We start from the raw sequence: 24,425 nt of genomic DNA on the forward strand, positions 1-24,425 counted from the left end.
TTCCAGGTAGGGTCTTTCCTAGTTTCCTCCGGCTAGCCAGTATGTCCTTCAGTTGACTCCTCTGTTATAATGAGAATAGTAATAACCACTTTGCCTAACTGACAGGGGTATTTTCAGTGTCAGCTAAATAGTAGGTACAAAAGCACTTGCTAAACATCAAAATATTAAAGATGGGGGTCCTATCCTGCTAAGAGCAAAGTATGACCCATGGACCACCAGAATGGGTATAGCCTGGGAACTTATTGGAAATGTAGACTCATAAGCCCTACCCAGACCTTCTGAATTAGAATTTACAGTTTAACAAGATCACCAGTGATTCTTATGTGTGTTAATGTTTGAAAGGCAGGGGAGAAAAAGGCAATGTGAGATCCATTAAAAGCAAACTATGGGCCCATGCAAAATGACCAAATAAAAATTAAAAGATTAATTTATAAAAATATCAATTAAAATGAAAACACCTCAGGGGAGATACCATAATCACAAAGGTGCTTTTCCCAGATCAGCCTTATCCATTATATTCCAGATGTGATGATCCCTATAATTTTCCTAAATATGGAAAACTTGACTGCGTAGTTGGTGATAATGCATACTGAATTTAAAGGAAGAAAGCAAAGGAGGGAGAATATGAAGGAGGAAGAGTGGGCTCCTAAATAGAAGGAAAACTTTTTTTTGGAGGCAGTGGAATTTGGAAACATGCTTCAGTCTTATTATCAACATCAACTCAGTCTCTGTTAGAAGAATCAGTTGTGCCAGGCATAGTGGCACAGGCCTATAATCCAAGTGGCTCAGGAGGATGAGGTTGGAAGATTGCAAGTTCAAAGTCAGCCTCAGCAACTTACTGAGATCCTCAGCAACTTAGCAAGACTCTATCTCAAAATTAAAAATTAAAAAAAGGGCTGGGGATGTGGCTCACTGGTTATGTGCCCCTGGGTTCAATTCCTGGTACCATTAAAAAAAAATCAGTTTTATAACCTCCCTTCTGCCTGCCTGACTGAGCCCTGCCAAACAAGTTATATTAGCCACCTGAATAAGCAGGGCTTCTCATGCCACATTGGGCTCACTGTGGCAACTGCAATCAGGCTGAGATGGGCAATGTGCAAAACGGGTTACTAGCTCTCACAAGGCTTCACTCAATCCTCTATTATGACTGTATCCATTGTGCTCTATTGTCTGTGTTCAAGTCTGTCCCCTCCACTATGAGCTCCTTGGGGTCAAGGATAATGGCAATGACTTCTCTGTAATCCCTGAACTCCCAGCCTTTTATCAGAGGTCCACATTCTGTCAGATCCAGTGGGGGCACCCTTCCCTTGTCTTTACATAATTCCAGTTCTTCTGATCCCCTTCTGTATGTCCATCTCAAAAGTTCTTATACTTTACCTGTACAAAGTCTTAAGATTCGTTTTAAACACAGATTTTTTATGATCATATTTCTATTCAGGCTTCTCTATGCCAAAGTATTGTCTGAAAATTTTTGGCTTCATATGTTGATTCAGTCAGTGTTAAATCCAGAAGAAGGAAAAAACAAAACAAAACAAAACAAAACACTCTCAATATTTCAGCAAGAAAATTGTTAAAGTATACAGTTTTAGATTACAAAATCACTGGAAGATTGGAAAAGTATTGTGGGGCAGGTCCAAGATGGCTATAGTTAGTCTCTGTCTCTGAGACTTCTGGCCAATTAGGCTTTAGTATGTAGTAAGGTCATAAACACCCTGATTCAGCATATGTACTCAAGGTCATAAATATCTGCTGTGAGCGTGCACTCACTTATGTAATCTGTTGGCACTGTGCCTTCTTAGACTGCACACAAAAAGGACTATGAGTCCATGGGGCCACCTCCAAATAAAGCATGTCTACTACCCCAACTGCACCTCACATCTTCTTTCACCTGCCAGGATCCCCAATCTGTTTCCCAGGGTCTGAACCCTTGCAGAACAATTGGTGTAGTCAGCAAGATACCACGCAGATGAGAGAAGCCCTAGCCATGGCAGATGTGGCGGACAGTGGAGAGGGTGGTATGTGGCCACTGAGCAGCATATAGCACTTGATTGTCATGGTCCTATTAGCATGAACTTCCTTGGAGAGTTAGAATATGGTGGATGGGTTCACACTGAGCACAGAGAAGGCTTCACGAGCTGCGTGTTCCCACCTATAAGATGGTGCCACTTGGAAGGCAACAGGACAAGTGGATTGAATCTTTCTGGTTGCCCTGTAGGTGAACATGGACCCAGCGGGACAGACTGTAAGTGGAGTAGTGGAGCCCAGGCTCTGGTCTGTGGCCAAGGAGAAAAGTGGCAATGGCAGTGCAGATGGGATGGAGAAATGGCCTGAAGAACCATGCACGTGCAGCCACTGGGGCCGTCAAATGGTGTTACTGACAACTCTGGGCAGAAACTGATGCAGTTTTACAAGACACTGCCAAGATGAGGGAGTTGCAAGATAAGGAAAAGGTCTTGGAAATCAGAGTACTGTATAGAGGAGATGTGGAGGTATAGAGGAGGATCTCTATACCTTGAAAATTACCCCTAGGCCTCCCCCATACTGCTCATCAGATCAGAGGAGAAAAAGGAGGGAGATAATACCTGCAAGCCTGGCCAGTAGTAATGCAGAAAATGAAACAACAGCAGTAGATGACTCCAGTGGGCATCCAGCAAGGCCTGCCCAGGTAACCAAGTTCACCTGTCAATCAGAGTTGATAGAAGACAGGAGAGACCCTGGCTGCTTTGTTGTTAGTCCTGTGAGATTCAGGGGTGGATAGTATTATGTGTAGTGCCCTAAAAATGGAGAGGTTAGCCCCTGTCCCTACAATGGAGGTTGCAAAACAGTCAACACCATGGAGGCACTTAGAAAAGCAAAGAGAGCCCAGGTGTGCCAGGAGCTGGCAGGGACAAGAGACTTCAGGAGATACTATGGGCCTCCTGAACCAGAAAAAAAGCCCATACCTTGGAGGTAAGTCATAATACTGTTCAGTGCCTGGTTCACTTGATGGCTCCAGCCATGGCCAACTGCCTGTGTGGATGGTAGTGGCCATAGAGTCAGAGACAAACACTGTCTGGTTTGATACTACTACAGGACAAAGTAGCCAGTGAGCTGAACTACACATCATCTGGACGATGATAACAAATGAAGTATCTCCCATGGTGATATGTACTGACAGCTGTGCTGTGCACTGGGGGCAAATTCTGTGGCAAGATCCCTGTGAGCTAGACCACCAGGGACAGTACCTGGCCATGCTCGCCTGACTAGCCCAGGGAATGATGAAGCAGATGCTTTAGCTAGGGTGAGGTGGTTGGAATGGGCACCTCCCACCAAGTTGGCAGCTTGGATGCATTGCTGCCTACAGCATGCAGATGTGAAAACCACAAGGAATATAGTCAATTAATGGAGTCTACCTTTAACTGGGAATGCCCTATTAGTTGCCAGTCAGGTATGTGTGATTTGTGCTCAGGACTGTCCTCATCCTCACTGTCTTGGAGTCATGGATCGTCAGGTAATGCACAGATGTGTCCCCTTGACACAATGGCTGGTTGACTACATCAATCCTCTACTACATGTGCCTTAACAGCAATTGATACATCTATGTGTGCCTTGACTGTGGTAGGTACAGCCACAAGCCTGTTTGCCTGGCCCAGTGGCCAAGCAAATCAGCCTACTACAAGTCACACCCTAACAGTGTTAATGACCTTGTATGGCCAGCCCATCACAATAAAGAGTGATCAGGGGCATTTTTGTCATTTCCCTTTGGCCAATTATGTACTCCCATGCTGGTACACACAGAACCTGCCAAAATATAGGCCCAAGCTGTAGGGGTGTGGTATCACTACCCAAGGAAGTCACTGCAGATGGCGACAGTGCTTTTCCTAGGACTCAAAGCTGTCATACATTCTCCCAGGTCGATGTGATTTACCTTTATAATGCCTGTAACTGCTTTGTCCTTTTGTCTGTAAGAGCATCCTCTGCCAGTTCCATCATGGACTGAGCAATCACCTACGCCAGAGTAGCAAACACCTCAGACAGCTGGGTAGACACCAAAGTGCCTGAGAGTTCTGCTGCCAGACTACCCTGGTAAATCCAGTCTATGTCCTGTGACACTGGACATGGCTGAGAAGAACTTTCATCACCACTTCAATATAGGATGAAACTGGCGATGGTTTCTAGTAATCCCAGATGATGGGGCTTGTCCTCTGGTTGTATGTTGCTGCAGCTTGCACTGCTGTCATGGCCTGTGGATAGAGGGCTCTGCCCTGCTCACTGAGGAATCATTGAAGAAGATATCAATTGCATAGATTGTACGGAAAGGAACCCTACAGGGGTGTAGTGTGAGGCAGGCCCGAGTTAGGCTCTGTCACCAAGACTTCCAGCCAGCTAGGTTTTAATATGCAGTCAAAGTCATAAACACCCTGATTCAGCATATGTACTCAAAGTCATAAATATCTGCTTGTGAGCATGCACTCACTTATGTAACCTGTTGGCCCTGTGCCTTCTTTGTTTGGCCTGCACATAAAAAAGGCTTATGGAAAGATTCAGGAGGATGCAGCCACTTCTAAATAAAGCATGTCCATATCCCAGCAATACCTCACATCTTCCTTCACCTGCCAAGGTCTCCAAGCTGTTTCCCAGGATCTGAACCCCTGCAGGACAAATATAAAAGAAGGTGATGTAATTTAGACAAAGAACTGTGAAAAACTGCTACCACCTCTACTGACTAGTAAGGCTGAACGTGTTTTCAAATGCTTATTTTTATTTATAACTCTTTGAAGGAATGTCTATTCAAATCATTTGATTTTTCAATTGGATTATTTGTCTTCATTTGTCTTTTTGTTAAACTGTACAAGTTCTTCATATATTCTAGATCTAGATATGGATCCACATCATGTATATACTTTGCAACTACTTTCTTCCACTCTATAGGTTGTCTTTTCACTTTCTTAATAGTCCCTTTTGAAACACAGTTTTTTGTATCAATAAAGTCCACATTATATGTTCTTTCTTTTGTTCTTTGGTTTGTTTGCTTGTTTGTTTTGCGGTCTTGGGGATTGAATCCAACAAGCTACATCTCCAACCCTTTTTTAATTTTTTAAATTTTGAGATAGGGTCTCACTAAATTGCCAAGGCTGCCCTTGAACTTGTGATCCTCCTGCCTCAGTGTCTTGAGTAACACAGGTGTGCACCACCACACCCTGCTGTTGTTTGTGTTTTGATGTTGTATTCAGAAAGTCAACGCCTGCCTAGTCCAACAGCACAAAGATTTTTGTTTTCTTCTAAGATTTTCATTGTATTATCTCTTACATTTAGGTCTTTGATCCTTTTTAATTAACTTTTTTTATTTTCTTATGTGTTCATTTTTTCATTTTGTTTTGGAATTCCTCAGTGGACTTTTTTTCTTTTAGACAAAGGTCTCAATAAGTTGCCCAGGCTGACCTCAAACTCATGATCCCCCTGCCTCAATCCTGTGAATAGCTGAGACTACAGATACATACCACCATGCCCAACCTGAATTAATGTTTAAATGCAGTGGGAGATGGGAGATAGGTTCAGTTTCAATATTCACATGTGAATATCTGGTTGCCCCAGCACTATTTGTTGAAAAGACTGAAGAACTGTCAGAAAGGAAGTCAGGAAGTGTGAATCCTCCATCTTTGTTCTTTTCAAATTTGCTTTGGCTACTTGGGGTCCTTTGTAATTCCATAAAAATTTTAGAATCAGTTGTTGCATTCTCGAAATAAAAAGGCAGCTAGATATTGCATTGAATCTGTAGATCATTTTGTGGATTATCGCCATATTTTCTAATCCATGAATAATATTCTTTCTAATCCATGAACACAGGATGTCTTTCCACTGATTCAAGGTTCTATAAATTCCTATCAATAATAATTTATAAAGTTAATGTATAAGTTTTCAATTACTTTTATAATATTGTAAATGAAATTGTTTTCTTAGTTTCATTTTCAGATTGTTCATTGATAATGTGTAGAAATACACTTATATATTGATCTCCTACAAACTTGCTGAAATAATTTACTAGCTCTGGTAATTTTTTGTGGATTGCTTAAAAATTTTTTTAAATATAAGATGAAGTCATTCATGAAAAGAGGTAGTTTTGCTTTTTCCTTTTCAAGCTGAATGATTTTTATTTCTTTTTTTCTTATATAATTTCCCTGGCTAGAACCTCCAGCACATGTTGAATAGACCTGGTAAGATTAGCCATCCTTGTTTTGTTGCTGATAGGGGAAAAGCTTTCAGTCTTTTGCCCATTAAGCAAGTTGATAACTATAGGATTTTCACAGATTCCGTTTTAGCAGATTGAGGACGTTTCCCCTGTTCCTCCTTGGTTCAGGGTTTTTATCATGAAAAGGTTTTAGTTTTCTGAATGTTTTTTCAGCATCAACAGGAATATCATGTGGGGTTTTTGCCTTTATTCTATTAATGTGGTGTAGTGCACTGATTAATTTTGCTGTGTTGAAACCAACTTGCATTCTGAGATAAAGCTGAGTGCGTGTGAAGTATAATCAATTTTATATGTTGCTGGATTCAGTTTCATAGTACTTTATTGAGGATTTTGCTTCTATAAGAGACATTGGTCTCTTATCAACTTTACTTATAAAGTTTTTGCATGTTAACTATCAGGATAATATTGGCCTCAGAGAGGTGAAGAGGTGTCCTTTCTATTCTTATAAGATTTTGTGAAGTATTGGTTTAAATGTTTGGTAGAAGGTTTAAGTGCTTGGTAGGATTCACCAGTGAAACCACCTAGTCCTAGACTTTTCTTCGTAGGAAGTTTTTGATAAGTAATTCAATCTATTCATTGTAGATGCAGACTTTATTTCTTCCTGAGTTGGGTTCAGTAATTTGACATTCTAGAAATTTGTCAATTTCATCCAGGTTATTTAATCTGTTGGTATAAGCTTGCTCATACTATCCCTTTTTATTTTGGGAAGGCTGTGAGTAATGTTCCCCTTTTCATTCCTAGTTTTAATAACTTGAATCTTCTCTCTTTGCCATTTCACCTAAATGGTCACATTACCTAAACATCTGTCAAGTTGGTTGACCATTTCAAAGAACCAGCTTCTGGTGTATTGATTTTCTCTGTTATTTTTCCATTCTCCATTTCTCTTTTTTCTGCTCAAATCTTTTTTATCTACTTACTTCTGCTTGCTTTAGATTTGGTTTGTTCTTCCTTTCCTAATTTCTTAGAATGAAATTTCAGGTTATTGGTTTGAATTTTTCCTATATTTTTTTTGATACATAATAACTGCATATTTAAGGGGTCCAATGTGCTGCTTTAATACATGTGTATACATTGTGCTATGATCCAATCAAGATAATTAGCACATCTATCACCTCAAATATTTAACACCTCTTTGTGATGAGACCACTCAGAATTCCCTATTCCAGCTATTTTGAAATATACAATATATTATTGTTAATAATAGTAACCATACTGTGTGATAGAAGACAGAACTTATTGCTCTTAAGTGTTGCTTGCTTCTATTTTTAACATAGTTGTCTGTAGTTATAGTTTATTTCTAAGCATTGCTTTAGTGTTTCTCATATATTTTGGTATGTTGTGATTTCATTTTAATTCATCTCAAAATTTTTCTAATTTCCCTTGTGTTTTTTCCTTTAACTCTTTTGGTTGTTTAGGAATGCATTGTTTAATTTCCACATATTTATGAATTTTAATAATCTGTGTGCTCTCCACTCACCTTAAATTTAGCACCCCAGAACTGAATCAACTTTTCTTGTCTCCCTTTTCTACCCCACCTTGATTCTCATCTTATATTCCTTAGTTTTGTGATGTGCATCACTATTTACCCAAATTCTTGAGACAGAATCCTGGAGTCAGCCCACATGATTTATTTTCCTCTTATGGCTATAGCAAATAAATCACTATCCTTATTACTTTTGTATTGCCCCTGAAATTTTTGAAATGCATAGTATTCTGTTTTCATTTATCCTAACACTGTTTAATCCCCTCATCATTTCTCTCCTTGACTATAACAATTATCAGTTCTTACCCTTCACAGTACCTTCAATTTACTCTTAAACTCACATTTCATCATTTCATTTTCCTGCTCAAAACTTCATTACTCATGGAACAATCTCCATGTTCCTTTTTCTGACAATAAGCCTCCAAGATATGGCCACTGTCTCTTCAACCTGCTCATGTCTCAACACTTCCTGTACACCATCACATCTTACTCTATCCATCCAGAATATACATAAATTATTGAACATGAATTGTGTCTTTCACATTTCTATGATCTTGAATGGTGTTATTGCTTCTTCCAAACTTGACATCCTTCCAGCCAACATCTTTTAAGTATCAGCTCAAAATCTTCCCTCTCGGGAAGGTATTCCCTGTTCCCCAAACTTGGGTGCTTCTCCTGTGCTCACAGGATACTATGTTTATATCACAATAAAGCAAATATTTTATTATATTTAATTCTACTATCATGTTTGTGTTCTGATTAGGTAATAACTTCTTGTTCAGCATCCTGCCACATACTATTCAAGAGCAATTCAATTTCTCTGTTGCCAGATGTAGTGGTACATGTCTGTAATCCCAGCAACTTGGAAGGTTGAGGCTAGAGGATGGCAAGTTTGAGGTCAGCCTCAGAAGCTTAGCAAGATCCTGTTTCAAAAAATAAAGAAAAAAAGGACTGGGGCTGTAGTTCAGGGGAAAAGCTCCCCTAGGTTCAATCCCCAGTATGAAAATTTTCATTTTTAATTAAAAAATACTACTGACTTAACTATTTGATCTCAAACATTTTACAGACAAAACTAGCAAAAAAGACCACAAAAATCTGCAACCTTTTCCCAGCATGGTAACTGAATAATGCTTACACACATACAATGCTCCTCATCTAATATTCTGATTCTATAAAGTAGGAGTGAATCTCCTATTCACTTTAATAATGATTAATTTTATATATTAACATGGCTGGGTCACAGTACCCAGAGAGTTAGTCAAATATTATTTGTATATTTCTTTGAGGATGTTTTTGATTGAGATTAACAAAATTAGTAACTGAACAATTTGCCATCCATAATACAGTGGACTTAATTGTATCAGTTGACAGCCTAACAGGACAGACTGATCTCCCTTCAACAAGAAGGAATTCAGGCAGAGATAGTCCTCAGACTAGAGAATATCAGCTCTCTGGGTCTCTAGCCTGCTGCCTTATCCTACAAATTCTGGACTTGCCAGCCTTCATAGTCACATAAACCATTTCCATGAAACTCTGTGTGTGTGAGTGTCCCATTGGTTTTATTTTTCTGGGGAACTCTAACACACTCCTTAAGAATCTTTCCCATTGTCCTGTGCATTAGGTTTTTCATACTGCTAAGAGGTAATAGATTGTTTTAAGAGAAGAATTCAGAAAACAGATCCATTGGCTTCTCTACAAGCAGACCAATTTATTATGTTCTTGCTGATAAGATGACAGGTATAGGATAGATGGTGGTGGATAAGCAGGAAGGAGAGGAGGAAGACACAGCTAACGTTTTGATTACTATTCGGAGGCATTGTGCTGAGTGTTTTATATGTTACTTAATTTGTGCAATACGTGCTTTGGGGAATGTCATCTCATAGTTGTTAGCCCTCTCCCAAAATTGCCTTCAGCTGGAGAAAGCTGTCTCATGCCAGGTCACATTTGCTTCTGGGAGGGGACAGCCTCATGGTTGGAGGGACGAATATGAAGGTCTGGTATCCCACTTCCCATCTCTGAAGTACCATCCCAGCTTCAAACTGTCCTGTGAGACTGGCTGAAGCCTTTGTTAAGACTGCACAGCAGCCCAGCTCCTCCCTCTGCCTAGTCCTGCTTCCTTTACTCTCTTTCACAGGTGGTAATCCAAAAGCACTCCCCAACGAACTTCCTGAGTACAAATTCACTTCACAGAGAACACACCCTATAACAATTCTCTTGTGAAGATTACAAGTTTTAACCAGGTCTGACACTGAGCAAGTATTCAAACCTTGGGATTGCTGCAAAGGTAGTTACTATATTAGTAGTTGAAGAAATTGAACTTTAATAAAGTTAAATAACTTATCCAAGATTACTGCTTAGTAAAATTCAAGGTGGATTTCAAATCTGTGTGACTAACTCCAAAACTGTTCTCATCCTTGTTAGGCTGTCCTAAGAATCATCCTGGAGGCTTCCTCCAAATGCAGCAGCATCAGAAGGGAGCCACATGGCAGGGGGCCTAGGTAGCTGAGATAAAGTTCAGTGTCAGCCTGGGTTAGTAGTGAATTACAATCAAGCGTTGGCTCTGCCCAAGATGTGAAAGGGTCAATGGGAAACAACCAGAAGGGGACGTGAAAATAGACAGGAAGAAAACAAACATGAAATTCCCAGAAGAAAACTTAGTGCTATCTTAAGAGGGAAATTTCATGGCACCAGAGGTGGATATAAGGAAATAGATGAGAAGATTCAGAAAATATTTCTGTGAGCACTTGGAACGTACCTTTTTGGAAGCATCTTAAAAAGTTATATAGCTCTGATACCTGCTATTAAAAAAATCAAAATTGTCTCAATAATCATATTCAATTCTGCACACATGTAATGTTTACTGTGCACATACATAATCCTTGTCTTCAGGGACTAACAGATAATACATTAGGAGTGGGAGTAGGATGCATGGGATGCAGCCATACACACTGAACAACAAAACAGTACATAGACTACACTCTGCTGAGCATCAAGTGAGTAGAAAGATGAAGCTGCCATAGATGCCATGTGAATTCTGCCTAAAAGGACGCTGGACACCTTTTCAGAGGAAATGACATTTGTACAGGGCATGAAGGGCCCTTTAGGACTTTCTGTAGTTATGGGACTTTTAAAAGACTGGACTATTTTTTAAGAGAAAGAAAAGACCCATGCCACTGTGTGCTTTTCTAGTGTGGAGAATATTCTGCAAGGAATACTCATTGCATTGTCTTATAATGGATTGTGGACACTTGTTGCTTTCCATATTTCAACAACTGGGAGAAAATCCTCTGGGAGAATCACTGTAAATCCAAGCACTTCACCCTTTGAAAGGCTTGTCAGGGGCAAAAGAAATGCTGCTTTGAATTCACATATTATAAAACTCTAACAGGAGTAACATGTGCACAAAGAAGGCAGTCTCGGCTTGGTGGAGTTACTCACAGGAAACAGATGTTCTGTTGTACTCTGAGAGTTGTTGATCATTCCTGAGAGTCTGTTGAGAGATTGCTCTATCATTTCTGAGCTATGACCCTTAAGACTTAAAGGAGAGTCCATCTGTAAGTCCTAGTAGCAGGCGTCTGTGTCTAGACCACAGGAATTCTATCCTCAGGCTCCAACACTGGACTGTTTGAAACTGAGAAGGTAGCTTCATGTTGACAGCACAGTTACCAACCAGATGCTTCAAAGTCAGAGGATCCAAATGAATTACTTCAGAAGGACGAGTTTCCTAGCTCCTCATACTGCCTAGCAGATGGCAGGTTTGCACTTGGGAAATACTTGCTGCCAGGATGAAGTAACGTCTTTTTGCAGTTACTGTCTCATTATTTTTAATGAATGTTGATGTGATGTACTAATGCACCTTGGAAAGACCTGGTAACTCATGGAGGAGAAGGGCCTGGCCCTAATCCTTGGGAGGTGAAGTTTTAAAGAATTAAAAGAAAGTGGAAGTAATACTTTCTGCCCATCTCTTATTTTAACTAGTAGAGGTTCAGTGACCTTGGACAGGCAGTTGGTTACTCAAACAACTTGGTGTGGAGAGTAGGCACTGCTAGTCACCAACCTTTTTATACAGGAGTAGTCAATGTCACAGACAGGTACAGCAAGTTCCTCCCTTAGACCAGGGATGTCTGGGACTTAGAGATTGGTGCAGTTTGGGTGCTGAGTCCATTCTTTTTGCTATTAAAAATACCTAAGACTGGATAATTTATAAAGAACAGAGATTTATTTCTCACAGTTTTGCCTTTTGAAAGTCCAAGATCAAGATGCCAGCAGGTTTGGAGTCTGTTAAGACCCTGATCTCTGCTTCCAAAACAGCACCTTTGTGTTGCTTCCTCTAGGGGACAACAGCTGTGCTGTTGAAGAGATGGAAGGGATAAGAAAGGGGCTGAACTTATCCCCCTAGCTCTTTATAAGTGTGTTCATTCCATTCATGAGACAGAACTTCATGGCCTAATCACTTTCTAAAGGCCCCACCTCTTAATACTGTTCATTGGGGGCTTGTTTCAACATGAATTTGGGAGAGACACAAACATTCAAACAGTAGCAGGCCTCTTCTTTCTGGAACTCTGAAGAAATAGGCTGAACAGTAAGATAGCTTCACCTGACCCTCTGAGACATGTCTGTCCATCAGACATGTTAAATCCTGGATATGATACTTCAGTGACAAAATCTCCCTTCGCACTCTGTGTCTTTTTCTGATGTGCAATGGCTTTATCCATTAGAATCATGTGGAAAGTTTGCTGTTTTTTTTTTTTTTATAAAAATACGAATTTTCAGAGTCAATACAACAGGCAATAAAGTGAAAAAATTCATTTAACAAGTTTTTGTTTTGTTTTGTTTTGTTTTTTAAAGCAGCAATGTCAGGAACTTCACTGTGGAGATTCAACTTTAATGGTCTGGGGTGGGACCTGGAAAAATCCTCTTATTTTTTAAAAGCTCCCCAGATGGATCAAATATGCAGCTAATGTTAAGAAACATTGCCCTAGAATTTCACATCTCAGCATAAAGCATAATTTTTTTATATAGCTTTATGCCAGAACAAAAATTGATATCTATTGTTGGTATCACCAATGAAAAAAATATTATTAATAATCACTGCTTAAATTATACCACCTAGCAATTTACAGGTTGTCATTCTCAGTGTGCCATTCCATCCAGGGAGGCAAAGTGACTAGTAAGGAGTAAGCAGGCAGTGCAGAGCAGAGCTTGGTTTGAAACACCCAGGATCGCAAATTGTTTGAGCTGAACTTCCTCCCTGGTTTCACCCTGGCTCCTCAATTGTGAAGCCTGTTTTCATTTATCAGGCTGAGGCCTGTGAGACATTTACAGCTGGCTCTGGAGCGAAGTGGAACATGGAGGTAATTATCTGAGTAATTCAGGCAATGGCAGTTTATTTTTCCTGAATTACCTGGATAATTACCTCAAGTCTAATAAGACGGAAAGAAGCCAGAGCCACATTCTGATGGTTTTATTGCCCCTACAACAATGCATTCTTATTTAAAGGTCCTGATTTGAAGAAATGAGCTGTGGAAGCTTCCCACAGGATACCCCATTAATCATCTGGGAAGATAACGGTTTGTAATCGTCCAACTCCTGTGACTGTTGAAAGCCCCTCTGGGCTGAGGAATACAGCTGTCATGGATTCCTGACCTATTCTCCATTTCTCTGGGAGTCGTCGCCTCAGCTGATGAGGTGATGAAGAGGAAGGCCTCTGGGTGTTGGATTTTTCTTTCCACTTGTCTTTGTTGTGTTTTCTCAATTTTTTTCTTCAGTCATCAAACATTTTGCACTACTTCCTATGATCTTGTGCTGGACTTATAAAATGAAGTAGCTTGTCCACATGGCGAAGCAGGCCTTTCACATCAAGGCTCCTGGCCGGAAATGGGGACCTAATACAACTAAAGGAAAAGGAATTCTCTGGTTCTGCTGCTACCACTATTTGCCCCATTAAAATAACTAAATGTTTCAGAGGAAGAGGTGTCAATTCTCTTTCCTAAGGAGAATTCCACCTCCTGGGCCCTTGGTCATTTCTTTGGAGCCTCATTTTACTACTTCCTCCCTTTCCTTTGACTCTCTTCAATCCTGCTGCCCACTGGTTCCTTCCATTCTGCCTACAGATAGAAGTCGGTCTTCCCCACTCTAAGCAGAAGCCAGAAAACAAAGCCAAGTTTGAGACATCCGGATCAATGCAGTAATATGGAAGCCACAAAGATGAGAGTTCCAAAGAAATACGATGCTGTGGGAAATCATGGGCTTAGGGTTAAATTCTGGCTTCTTCACTTTATGGCTGTATGATAATCTTTAAAACAGCAATATTATTTAATCTCACCTACTAAACTGTTATGAGACGAAAATTATTCATTGTATATAAAGTTATTTGGAGAAATTTTAAACTAATTAGTTATTACTATTATTATTGCCAAAAGAGGAATCAGATTAGAAAAAGCAGTGGGAGTCTTGTAGTCTTGACCTTTAAACTTTTGAGACTTCTCATGATCAGAAAAATATTTTACATAGTAATCAATAAAAAAATATATACATAGTAGTTTAAATTACATTCCCCAAATTCATGTCCACCCTGAACAATGGAATGTGGCTTTATTTGAAAACAGGGATTTTGTGAACATAATTTAGGTAAACATTAAGATGTGATACCATTTGGTTAGGGCGAGCCCTAAATCCAATGACAGTATCTTTATAAGACACAGAAAAGGACAAAAGAGAGAAGACAATGCATAGATAAAAGCAGAAATTATAACACAAGCCAAGAAACACAAGGAACCACCAGAAACTGAAAGAATCTAGGAAGGATTTTCCCCTAGAAATTTTGAAGAGCTGTCACCTTGATTTCAGATTTCTGGCCTCCAGAACTGTGAAACAATGCATTTCTGATATTCTCAGTCACCCAGTTTGTGATAATTCATTACAGAAACTCTAAGAAACTAATACATATAGGTATCTGAATCCAAAACTTCATAAATTATACTTACCATGTGTGATGCACTTTGTGTGTGTGACAGGGGATGTTTGATTTTGTTTTTTGGCGGTGCTTGGGGTCAAACTCAGGGTCTCATGTATGCTAGGCAAACATTTTACCATTGAACTACATCCAAGCCTATGCAATACACTGATATTTTCTATCAATGCTTGTGGTTCACTAAATTGGTTCTATGACCCACTAATGGGTTGTGACCCACAGTTAGAAAAAAACACTGTTCTACTTTGTCTCACATTGGGGATGAATGTTGACTTTGAAAAGATGTTTGGTTTGGTAATTAAGAGTCAGTACTGACCTGCAATGAAATAATTAAAGTAGGATGATAGGAGCTATCTAGATAAGATACAGATTTGAGCATTATAACAAAGACCTACAATAGCAATGTATTATGTAAGATATGTTTATTCTTCTTGTTAAAGAGTCATTTTTTAAATAAATGATCAGTCTTGACTCACATAAAAATATAAAATGAATACATATCAAAGATTTAAACTCCCTAACCAACGAAGCCATCAGTAAAGTGTTACTACCAGTTCAAAGGAGAATTCAGTGTCCCACTTACATAGGAAAACTAGGAATGATGGAATAAACTTATAGTTAGACACAAAACTGTCTTTTCCAAAGGGCAGGGGGAGATGGCAGAGTGGGGGAGAGGAGGTCAAGGAATCCATTGACTCCAACTGGACGGAATTTGTGTGTGGAAAAGAAACAATTATTCACACTACTATCAGCTACGTACAATTCACAGAGTGGTCAAAAAGTTCAAAGACAATGAATAGTAGAGATAACCTGGCTTGGGTAAGTACTCAGAACACTCAAGAATCACTTAAAATTTTTTCACAATCTTTCCTGATACTGTCTTATTTACTAACATGAGAATGATTGTTCTAGAAAAAGTATGGCAGCCTCCCAGTGTCAGGGGCCAGCTCCCTTTTTGTTTTTGCTCCTCCATCCCTAGAGTGATACTTTCATCTACATAGACCAAGATGTCTCACCAATGCCATGCCATATTTCTTTCAACAGGAAGCAGGGGAAAGTAAAGGAATATCCCTTCTCCCTAAGAGTTGTGTTTTTATTGCTGTGACAAATATCTGAGAAAAATAACTTAGAGGAAGAAAGGTTTATTTTGGCCCATGGTTTCATAGGTTTCTATCCACAGCCAGTTGGCTTGTTATGGTTTGCATATGAAGGGGTCCCCAAAAAGTTCATGTGTTAGGCAATGCAGGAATGTTCAGAAGTAAAATAAGATTATGAGAGAGATAACCTCATCAGTAAAGTAATCCATTTGGTGAATTAGTCATTTGAATACAGTACTGGGTGGTAACTGTAGGCAGGTGGGGCATGGGTGGACGAAGTAGGTCACTGGGGCTGTGCCTTGGGGATTATATCTTTTCCCTGGCTCTCTCTCTCTCTCTCTTTACCTGCACACACTCTCTCTCTCTCTCTCTCTCTCTCTCTCTCTCTCTCTCTCTCTCTCTCTCTCTTTCTCTCTGTCTCATGAGCTGAGCAACTTTCCTCCAACATGATGTTCTGCTTCACTAGGGCCCAGAGCAATGAAGTTAGCCAACCATGGACTGAATCTCTGAAACCATGAGCCAAAATAAACTTTTCCTTCTCTAAGTTGTTCTGGTTCTTGACTGGTATTTTGTTCCCAGCTATGAAAAATGACTAACACAGAGTTCTGTTGCTTTCTGAAGCAGAACATCATGGAGGAAGGGCATGGTGGAGAAAATCTGTTGTTCAGGCAACCAGGAAGGAAGAGAGAGAGAGAGAGAAGGGTGGTGGGGAAGGAGAGAACAAGCACACATGCATGCAGAAGGCAGGGAACAAGAAATAACCTTTCAGGGGACACTCCCAGTGACCTATTTTGTCCAACTAGACCCCATGTCCTAACATTTCCACCACCTCCCCAAAATGCCATTATCTTATTAATCCATCAGTGGGTTAATCACTGATGAGGTCAAATCCCTCATGATCCAAAGACTTACCAAAAGCTCCATCTCTGAATAAAGCTACATTGGGGATCAAACCTTTAACACATGAGCATTTAGGGGACGTTCCAGATCCAAACTATAATAAGGATATAACCCAGAAGTTGTATAATCACTTCAAATCAATTCATTTGCCATTATTTATCCTTTCCATGACTTGCCATAAGAGACTGGCAAATGTAGGTTTTATTACATGTGACCATATGCCCAGAGAAAAATTAAGGACTCTCTCCCTAAAGATCTGAGAGAGAACAGACATTGGAAGTCGACTAGCAGTCGTAGTCAAAGAACTTAAGCCAGAATCATGGATTGAAGGATTAGCAAATAATAAAGAAATGAAGGCAGAACATCTTAATTATTTTTTGAGAAGTTTGGTAATAATAGGAAGGAGAAGGAGATTTGGAATAGGAAGGGAAGGTCAGGCTGAAAGAAAAAGAACTAAGCTTTCCTGGACACCTTGAGCTCCAAGCTCACAACACAAATGGCATCTCCTCCATGCAGCCTTGCCTAATCACCACAGCTAAAAGTCTCTCTCCCTTGAACTCTCACACCCCTGGCTATATGCCATTCTGCCTCATCACTCTTTTTTCACATGCCTAACCTTTCCCGTGTGCTCCAAGTAACTCATTTATCTTTTTAACCATCACAACTTGTAGTACACTACCCTGCTCAAAGCTGACATGCAACTCATTTGTCACCATCTTCCTAACATGGGTTCATCAGTACAATGCAAGAGAAAGACTAGTATTTCCCCCCTCCTTTCAACAATCCTCTTTGAACCATACTAAAGTAAGACTTCACATTCTGAATTTGAGAACATGGTCTTAAGTCAGATTCTATTTTGATATACAGTTACATATAAGGATTTAATTGAAGAGTTGAATGCCTACTTTACCAAGGATTGTCTGGCATAATAAAAGAGAGAGGAATTTTTAATATCCTAGAGCAGAGTGTAAATACTGGTCCTGCTACCTGCTCGTATACATGACCTTGGGCAATCCACTTAACTTCTCTGGGCTTCTGCTTTCTTATCCATTAAATGGTAACATCAGATTCATCTTGCAGGGTTATTGTAGTGGCATGTAGTGCTATTACACATGTCAGTGTCTATCATAAATTCAATGTCATTTATTAATACTATAACACCAAACTCAAATTATCTGAATTTTAACTGCATTTACCTTTTTTAACCAGATGTTTGGTATTAATATGTAGACATAGCTATAGTTAGCACAGGGTCATATTTATGTTAATATGACCTATATACACAGTTGAACTAACAAATGCCTCTGATCAATCTAGCATTTGTTTAAGGCAAATTGTTGGGAAGTATCACAATAATTGGTAAGACACACCACCATTCATCTTTCTGTGAAGTGGGAATAGTTTGTGGCAATAGATGTATAGCTTGTACATTCTTCCTTGGTTTCTTATTTACATTGGAAGAGGGATCTTTTTCCATCTCCTTAAAACTCTTAAGTCTCAAAAGCCCAATTAAAACTACTGATTACATTTGCACAAAAAAATCTTTCTCTTTTCCAAATGTAGTTATATAGCAGACATTTTGGGAAGGGTATAGTGATGGTATTTTAATAATTCTGTTGAGTCTTAAGCTATGGAATCAAATATTGCTCACTCCTTCCAGTTGTGGGGAGGGAGGTGTGGAAAAAATTAGGAAGGCAGAATAGAATGAATTGTTTGGTCTCCCCATTCTTTAATAAGGCACTGACCCTTGTCAAAGAAAACACATACACACACACACAAACAAGGACTTCCATTTACCTTATTTCAAATTTAAATTATAGTATCCGGTCATTCATCTTTGTCACAATTCACCAAACAGTTTTGTAAGAACATGTTTCACCAACAAGCTCTCCTTTCAGCATCAGCCAGGAAGGTTAAGGTTTAGATCCTGTGTGATAGAAACCCTTTTTGTAATTCTCCCCCAAACATCTGTTCAGTCGCTCATCATTAACATCTGTCACCCATTTCTAGGCTCAACCCAGACAAAGCTATGTTTTTCTAACAAACTCCATTCCAAATTGTTACCAAGTGATTGCTACTCAGACTAATCTTACACAAGGATTGAGAAGATGTCTTACTGGATCAAATTCATCTTCCACTAATGTAGCATCTACCCTGCAGCCTTGGCAAAAACCCAGTGGCTTAAAGGAAGGGAATTTCCTTATAACATGCTAACACTTTCCTGCATTGAATTTAATACTGAAAACTTTTAATTCTGTTTAACTCTTTAGGGTTAGCCAGACATTATTCTATAAATCCTATATATACATATATCTTTAACTTCAGCTCAGTATTTGCTCTACTCAAGAACCAGTGGGGTAGTGTAGCAAACCAATCGAGATAAGACTGCATGAAATATTTTCTAATACTTGGCCCAATTATTTGCATGAAATGGACAAGAAATATTAGCTCATTTGGAAAGGTAGCAGAGTGGTTACAAATATGCGGAGAGACATAATTTGAGATCTCAGAAATGTCAAGTCTGAGACAGGTAACTTTGGATACTAAATGATCCTGGGCCCTCATCTACTTGATGGGAAAAAATAAATGACTGATAGGACCCTGAGAATGAAAAGGGACGTTGCATAGGAGGGACTTGACACAGTCCCTGGCACACAGCAGACAACTCAGTTATGGTGACTCTTGCTATTATCAAAGGAGGAGGAGGAGGAAAAAAATTCAGAATGGCTTTACCTTGTTCTTTCATTCTCAACATGTCCTTTCCCTCATTTTTCTTTAACCAACATTTATTGAGAACCAATTATGGCCTCAGAAATGTGCCATATATCAACATGAATGATTCCTTGTCCTCAAGGACCTCTCCCTAGCAGAAAACGATAGACAGATCTAGGCTTTTCTTCAAATCAGACTAAAATTAATGCTCTAAAGTTATAAGTAGCATTTCTGTTCCGTCCGCCAGTAAATGTAGAGTGGAGACTGAGCGAGCGCCTTCCCTCCTCCCCGCGCAGGGTGCGCGGCCACCGTGGTGTATTGGTGGCAGCAGTGCCTGCGGCAGCAGCAGCGTTGGCCTTTGCAGCGGCCGCAGCAGCACCAGACTCCAGACTCTGCAGCGGCAACCCGCGACGTCTTAAGCCATGGAGCTTTCACGCCATCCAGCAGCAGCGTTACTGTAACCGACAGAGACACCTTCGAATTAAGCACATTCCTCCATTCCAGCAAAGCCCCACAACATGACCGAGATGAGCTTCCTGAGCAGCGAGGTGTTGGCTGGGGACTTAATGTCCCCCTTTGACCAGTCGGGTTTGGGGGCTGAAGAAAGCCTAGGTCGCTTAGATGACTACCTGGAGGGTGGCAAGCACTTCAAACCTCATGGGTTCTCCCGGCGACAAGGCTAAGGTGGGCTCCTCCCAGTGGCTGCCTGTGGATGGGTTGGTCGATGCCTCAGACACTAGTAAGGAGGATGCCTTCTCCGGGACAGATTGGATGTTGGAGAAAATGGATCTGAAGGAGTTTGACTTTGATGCCCTGTTGAGTACAGATGACCTGGAAACCATGCCACGTGAGCTTTTGGCCACGTTAGATGACACATGTGATCTCTTTACCCCCCTAGTCCAGGAGACTAATAAGGAGCCCCCCAGATAGTGAAGCTAATTGGCCATCTCCCAGAAAGTTTAACAAAAGCAGACCAAGTTGCCCCCTTCACATTTTTTTTTTTTTTTTTTTTTTTTTTTTTTTTTGGTGCTGGGGCCCTGTGCTTGTAAGGCAAGCACTTTACCAACTGAGCTATCTCCCCCAGCCCCCACTTCACATTCTTGCAACCTCTTTCCCTTTCCCCAGGGGTCCTTTCTTCCACTCAAGATCATTCCTTTAGCTTAGAGCTAGGCAGTGAAGTGGATATCTCTGAAGGAGATTCTACTGCTTATGGTACCATGCTCCCTCAGTGTGTAAAGGAGGAAGATACCCCTTCAGATAAGGACAGTGGCATCTGTATGAGTCCAGAGTCCTACCTGGACTCTCCTGATGTCAGCCTGCCATCTCCAGGTGTCCCTTGTGGCTCTAACCGCCCCAAACCTTATGATCCTCCTGGAGATTAGATGGTAATATCAAAAGTAAAAGGCGAGAAGCTGAATAAAAAGTTGAAAAAAATGGAGCAAAACAAGACAGCAGCCACCAGGTACCGCCAGAAGAGGGTGGAACAGGAGGCTCTCACTGTGAGTGTAAAGAGCTAGAAAAGAAGAATGAGGCTCTGAAAGAGAAGACAGGTTCTCTGGCCAAGGAGATCCAGTATCTGAAAGATTTGATAGAAGAGGTATGCAAGGCAAGGGGGAAAAAAAGAGTCCCTCAGTAGGGTAGTCAGGAGTGCTCTGTGCTTGTCCATAGGTGTCTCTTGCTGAAGCTGTGTTGTAATAAATTATTTTGTAGTGAAAGTAAAATAAATAAAGTTATAAGTAACATTCTTCAGAAATTATCTGAAGATGTTTTAATACCAAATCTCTTTTTCTTATTAGAAGTCTTTAACTGGAGCTTGATGTGCCCCATAGAATTTAAACCCCAAGGCAGACATTTCGTTTCAATGAGAACCTAATGGTTATAATTCAGGTCAATGTTTATAATGTCAGTAGTGCACTAGGGAGGAGGAAAAGGGTTTTCACCTCAGTTTCCATGGATATTAAAAAATATAATGAATCTTCAGAAAGAGAAATTAGGAAAACTACCCCATTCACAATAGCATCGAAAAAAATAAAATACTTGGGAATCAATCTCACAAAAGAGGTGAAAGATCTCTACAATGAGAACTACAGAACACTAAAGAAAGAAATTCAAGAAAACCTTAGAAGATGGAAAGATCTCCCATGTTCCTGGATAGGCAGAATTAATATTGTCAAAATGGCCATACTACCAAAAGTGCTATACAGATTCAATGCAATTCCAATTAAAATCCCAATGATGTACCTTACAGAAATAGAGCAAGCAATTATGAAATTCATCTGGAAGAATAAAAGACCCAGAATAGCTAAAGCAATCCTTGGCAGAAAGAGTGAAGCAGGGGATATCACAATACCAGTTCTTCTACTCTACTACAAAGCAATAGTAACAAAAACGGCATGGTATTGGTACCAAAATAGAAAGGTGGATCAATGGTACAGAATAGAGGACACGGACACAAACCCAAATAAATACAATTTTCTCATACTAGACAAAGGGGCCAAAAATATGCAATGGAGAAAAGATAGCCTCTTCAACAAATGGTGCTGGGAGAATTGGAAATCCATATGCAACAGAATGAAACTAAACCCATATCTCTCACCCTGCACAAAACTAAACTCAAAATGGATCAAGGACCTCAGAATCAGACCAGAGACCCTGCATCTTATAGAAGAAAAAGTAGGTCCAGAGCTTCAACATGTCGGCTTAGGACCAGACTTCCTCAACAGGACTCCCATAGCACAAGAAATAAAAGCAAGAATCAACAACTGGGATAGATTCAAACTAAAAGCTTTCTCTCAGCAAAGGAAACTATCAGCAATGTGAAGAAAGAGCCTACAGAGTGGGAGAAAATCTTTGCCAATCATACTTCAGATAGAGGACTAATCTCCAGAATCTATAAAGAACTCAAAAAACTCTACACCAAGAATGCAAATAATCCAATCGACAAATGGGCTAAGGAAATGAATAGACACTTCACAGAAGAAGATCTACAAGCAATCAACAAACATATGGAAAAATGTTCAACATCTCTAGTAATAAAAGAAATGCAAATCAAAACCACCCTAAGATTCCATCTCACCCCAATTAGAATGGCAATTATCAAGAACACAAGCAACAACAGGTGTTGGCGACGATGTGGGGAGAAAGGTACACTCATACATTGCTGGTGGGGCTGCAAATTAGTGCAGCCACTCTGGAAAGCAGTGTGGAGATTCCTTAGAAAACTTGGAATGGAACCACCATTTGACCCAGCTATCCCACTCCTTGGCCTATACCCAAAGGACTTAAAATCACCATATTACAGAGATACAGTCACATCAATGTTCATAGCTGCTCAGTTCACAATAGCCACATTGTGGAACCAACCTAGATGTCCTTCAATTGATGAATGGATAAAGAAACTGTGGTATATATCTACAATGGAATATTACTCAGCCATAAAGAATGATAAAATTATGGCATTTGCAGGCAAATGGATGAAATTGGAGAATATCATGCTAAGTGAGATAAGTCAATCTCAAAAAACCAAAGGCCGAATGATATCACTAATAAGTGGATGATGACACATAATGGGGGGTGGGAGGGGTCAGTGTTAGGGTTAGAGTTAGGGTTAGGGAGGGGGGCAAGAATGGGGGAAGGAAGGACTGTATAGAGGGAAGAGGAGTGGGAGGGGTGGGAGGGGTGGGGGGGAAGGGAAAAAATAACAGAATGAATCAAACAACATTACCCTATGTAAATTTATGATTACACAAATGGTATGCCTTTACGCCATGTACAAACAGAGAAACAACATGTATCCCATTTGTTTACAATTAAAAAAAAAAAAATATATATATATATAATGAAGAAGATTCCCAAACTGAACTAAGTGGGACAACCGAATTATTCTAATTTATTTATTTCCTTCATGAAGAAAGCTGCCATAACTAGAGTCTGATGAATAAGAGAGCTAAACACTAAAATCAATATATATTTTTGCAGGGATCATAATGCCAAGGACTTCTTTTTCCATTAATTGCAGTTAATAGGAGGAAAATTATTTTTAGAAATCCACACTAGCCAGTGCTGTGGGGCCTTTTACTCATTGTCAGGGGAAAGGGCAGATGGAGCTGTGCCCCTTGCAGAACTATGTACATCTGCTCTCATTCCTTCGTGAGGGGACCTTAAGACTTATATGGGAGATAAGTGTGTCATGATGAAGATAACATACATGCTGAGACCACAGAGTGAATCTTCATCAGCAGAGGAGAACAAGGTGAGATCAGGCTTTCAAAGCAAAGGGAATTGCCTGTGGGGTGAGGGAGTAAGGTCCTATTAACGAATATATGGGAGTGGAATGCAGAATAGGGAAGGGGAGTGGGATGCCTGAGACTGGGAGGAACTGGTCAAGAGCAGCTAGCTGCCCCTGGGTAGATCACAAGTCTTATTTTTACTGGAATGACTTCCTTGGAAGAGGTGATATCCAAGACCAATTCTAGAGAATCCTCAAAGATGCTCACTGACAACCACATGGCCTATATAATGCCAGGTATCTTCATGGAAGGTTCACAAGTTACAAATTCTTTCTCATGATTATTATCCAATGATATGTTACTATTTTCCTTTAACAAGTTGAATAAGTGAAGCGTGGCCACTGTGTGTCTTTGAACACACATCACGTAACTTCTCTGAACTTTCATTTCCTGGTCTGTAAATGGAGAAAACAAAGTCCATCTCTCTGAGGGTCCAGGAGCAGTTGTGCATATTGTCTGGTTGTAAAAGGCACTCACCTATGTTGATGTCTTTGTGGCCCATAGTTGCTAACCTAGGCAGTTGTCAGAAGGCAAACCCAGGTATTCTGACCATGAAGCCAAGCAGATTCCAGGGTATCATGACTTCCACTCACTCCTGGAAGACAAAGCACACCCTATAAGTCCCAGGTGAACTGCCATCAGGTTTACAGTGTGAATTTGGGAGGTATTTGTCTCCCACCCTTCAACCCCCATCTCTATCAACAAACCCTGGCCTTACCAGCACACATTCCTATACTGATCT

At 40.1% G+C, this 24,425-nt stretch overlaps 2 pseudogenes; both read left to right on the top strand.

The window, feature by feature from the left end:
• The first annotated feature begins 460 nt into the window (after positions 1 to 460).
• Positions 461 to 568, top strand: LOC124960874 (uncharacterized; annotated as a pseudogene).
• A 19,306-nt stretch (positions 569 to 19,874) lies between these two features.
• Positions 19,875 to 21,030, top strand: LOC124959613 (cyclic AMP-dependent transcription factor ATF-4-like; annotated as a pseudogene).
• The last annotated feature ends 3,395 nt before the right edge of the window (positions 21,031 to 24,425 follow it).

The sequence above is a fragment of the Sciurus carolinensis genome, chromosome 11 (assembly GCF_902686445.1).
Source record: "Sciurus carolinensis chromosome 11, mSciCar1.2, whole genome shotgun sequence".
Lineage (NCBI taxonomy): Eukaryota > Metazoa > Chordata > Mammalia > Rodentia > Sciuridae > Sciurus > Sciurus carolinensis.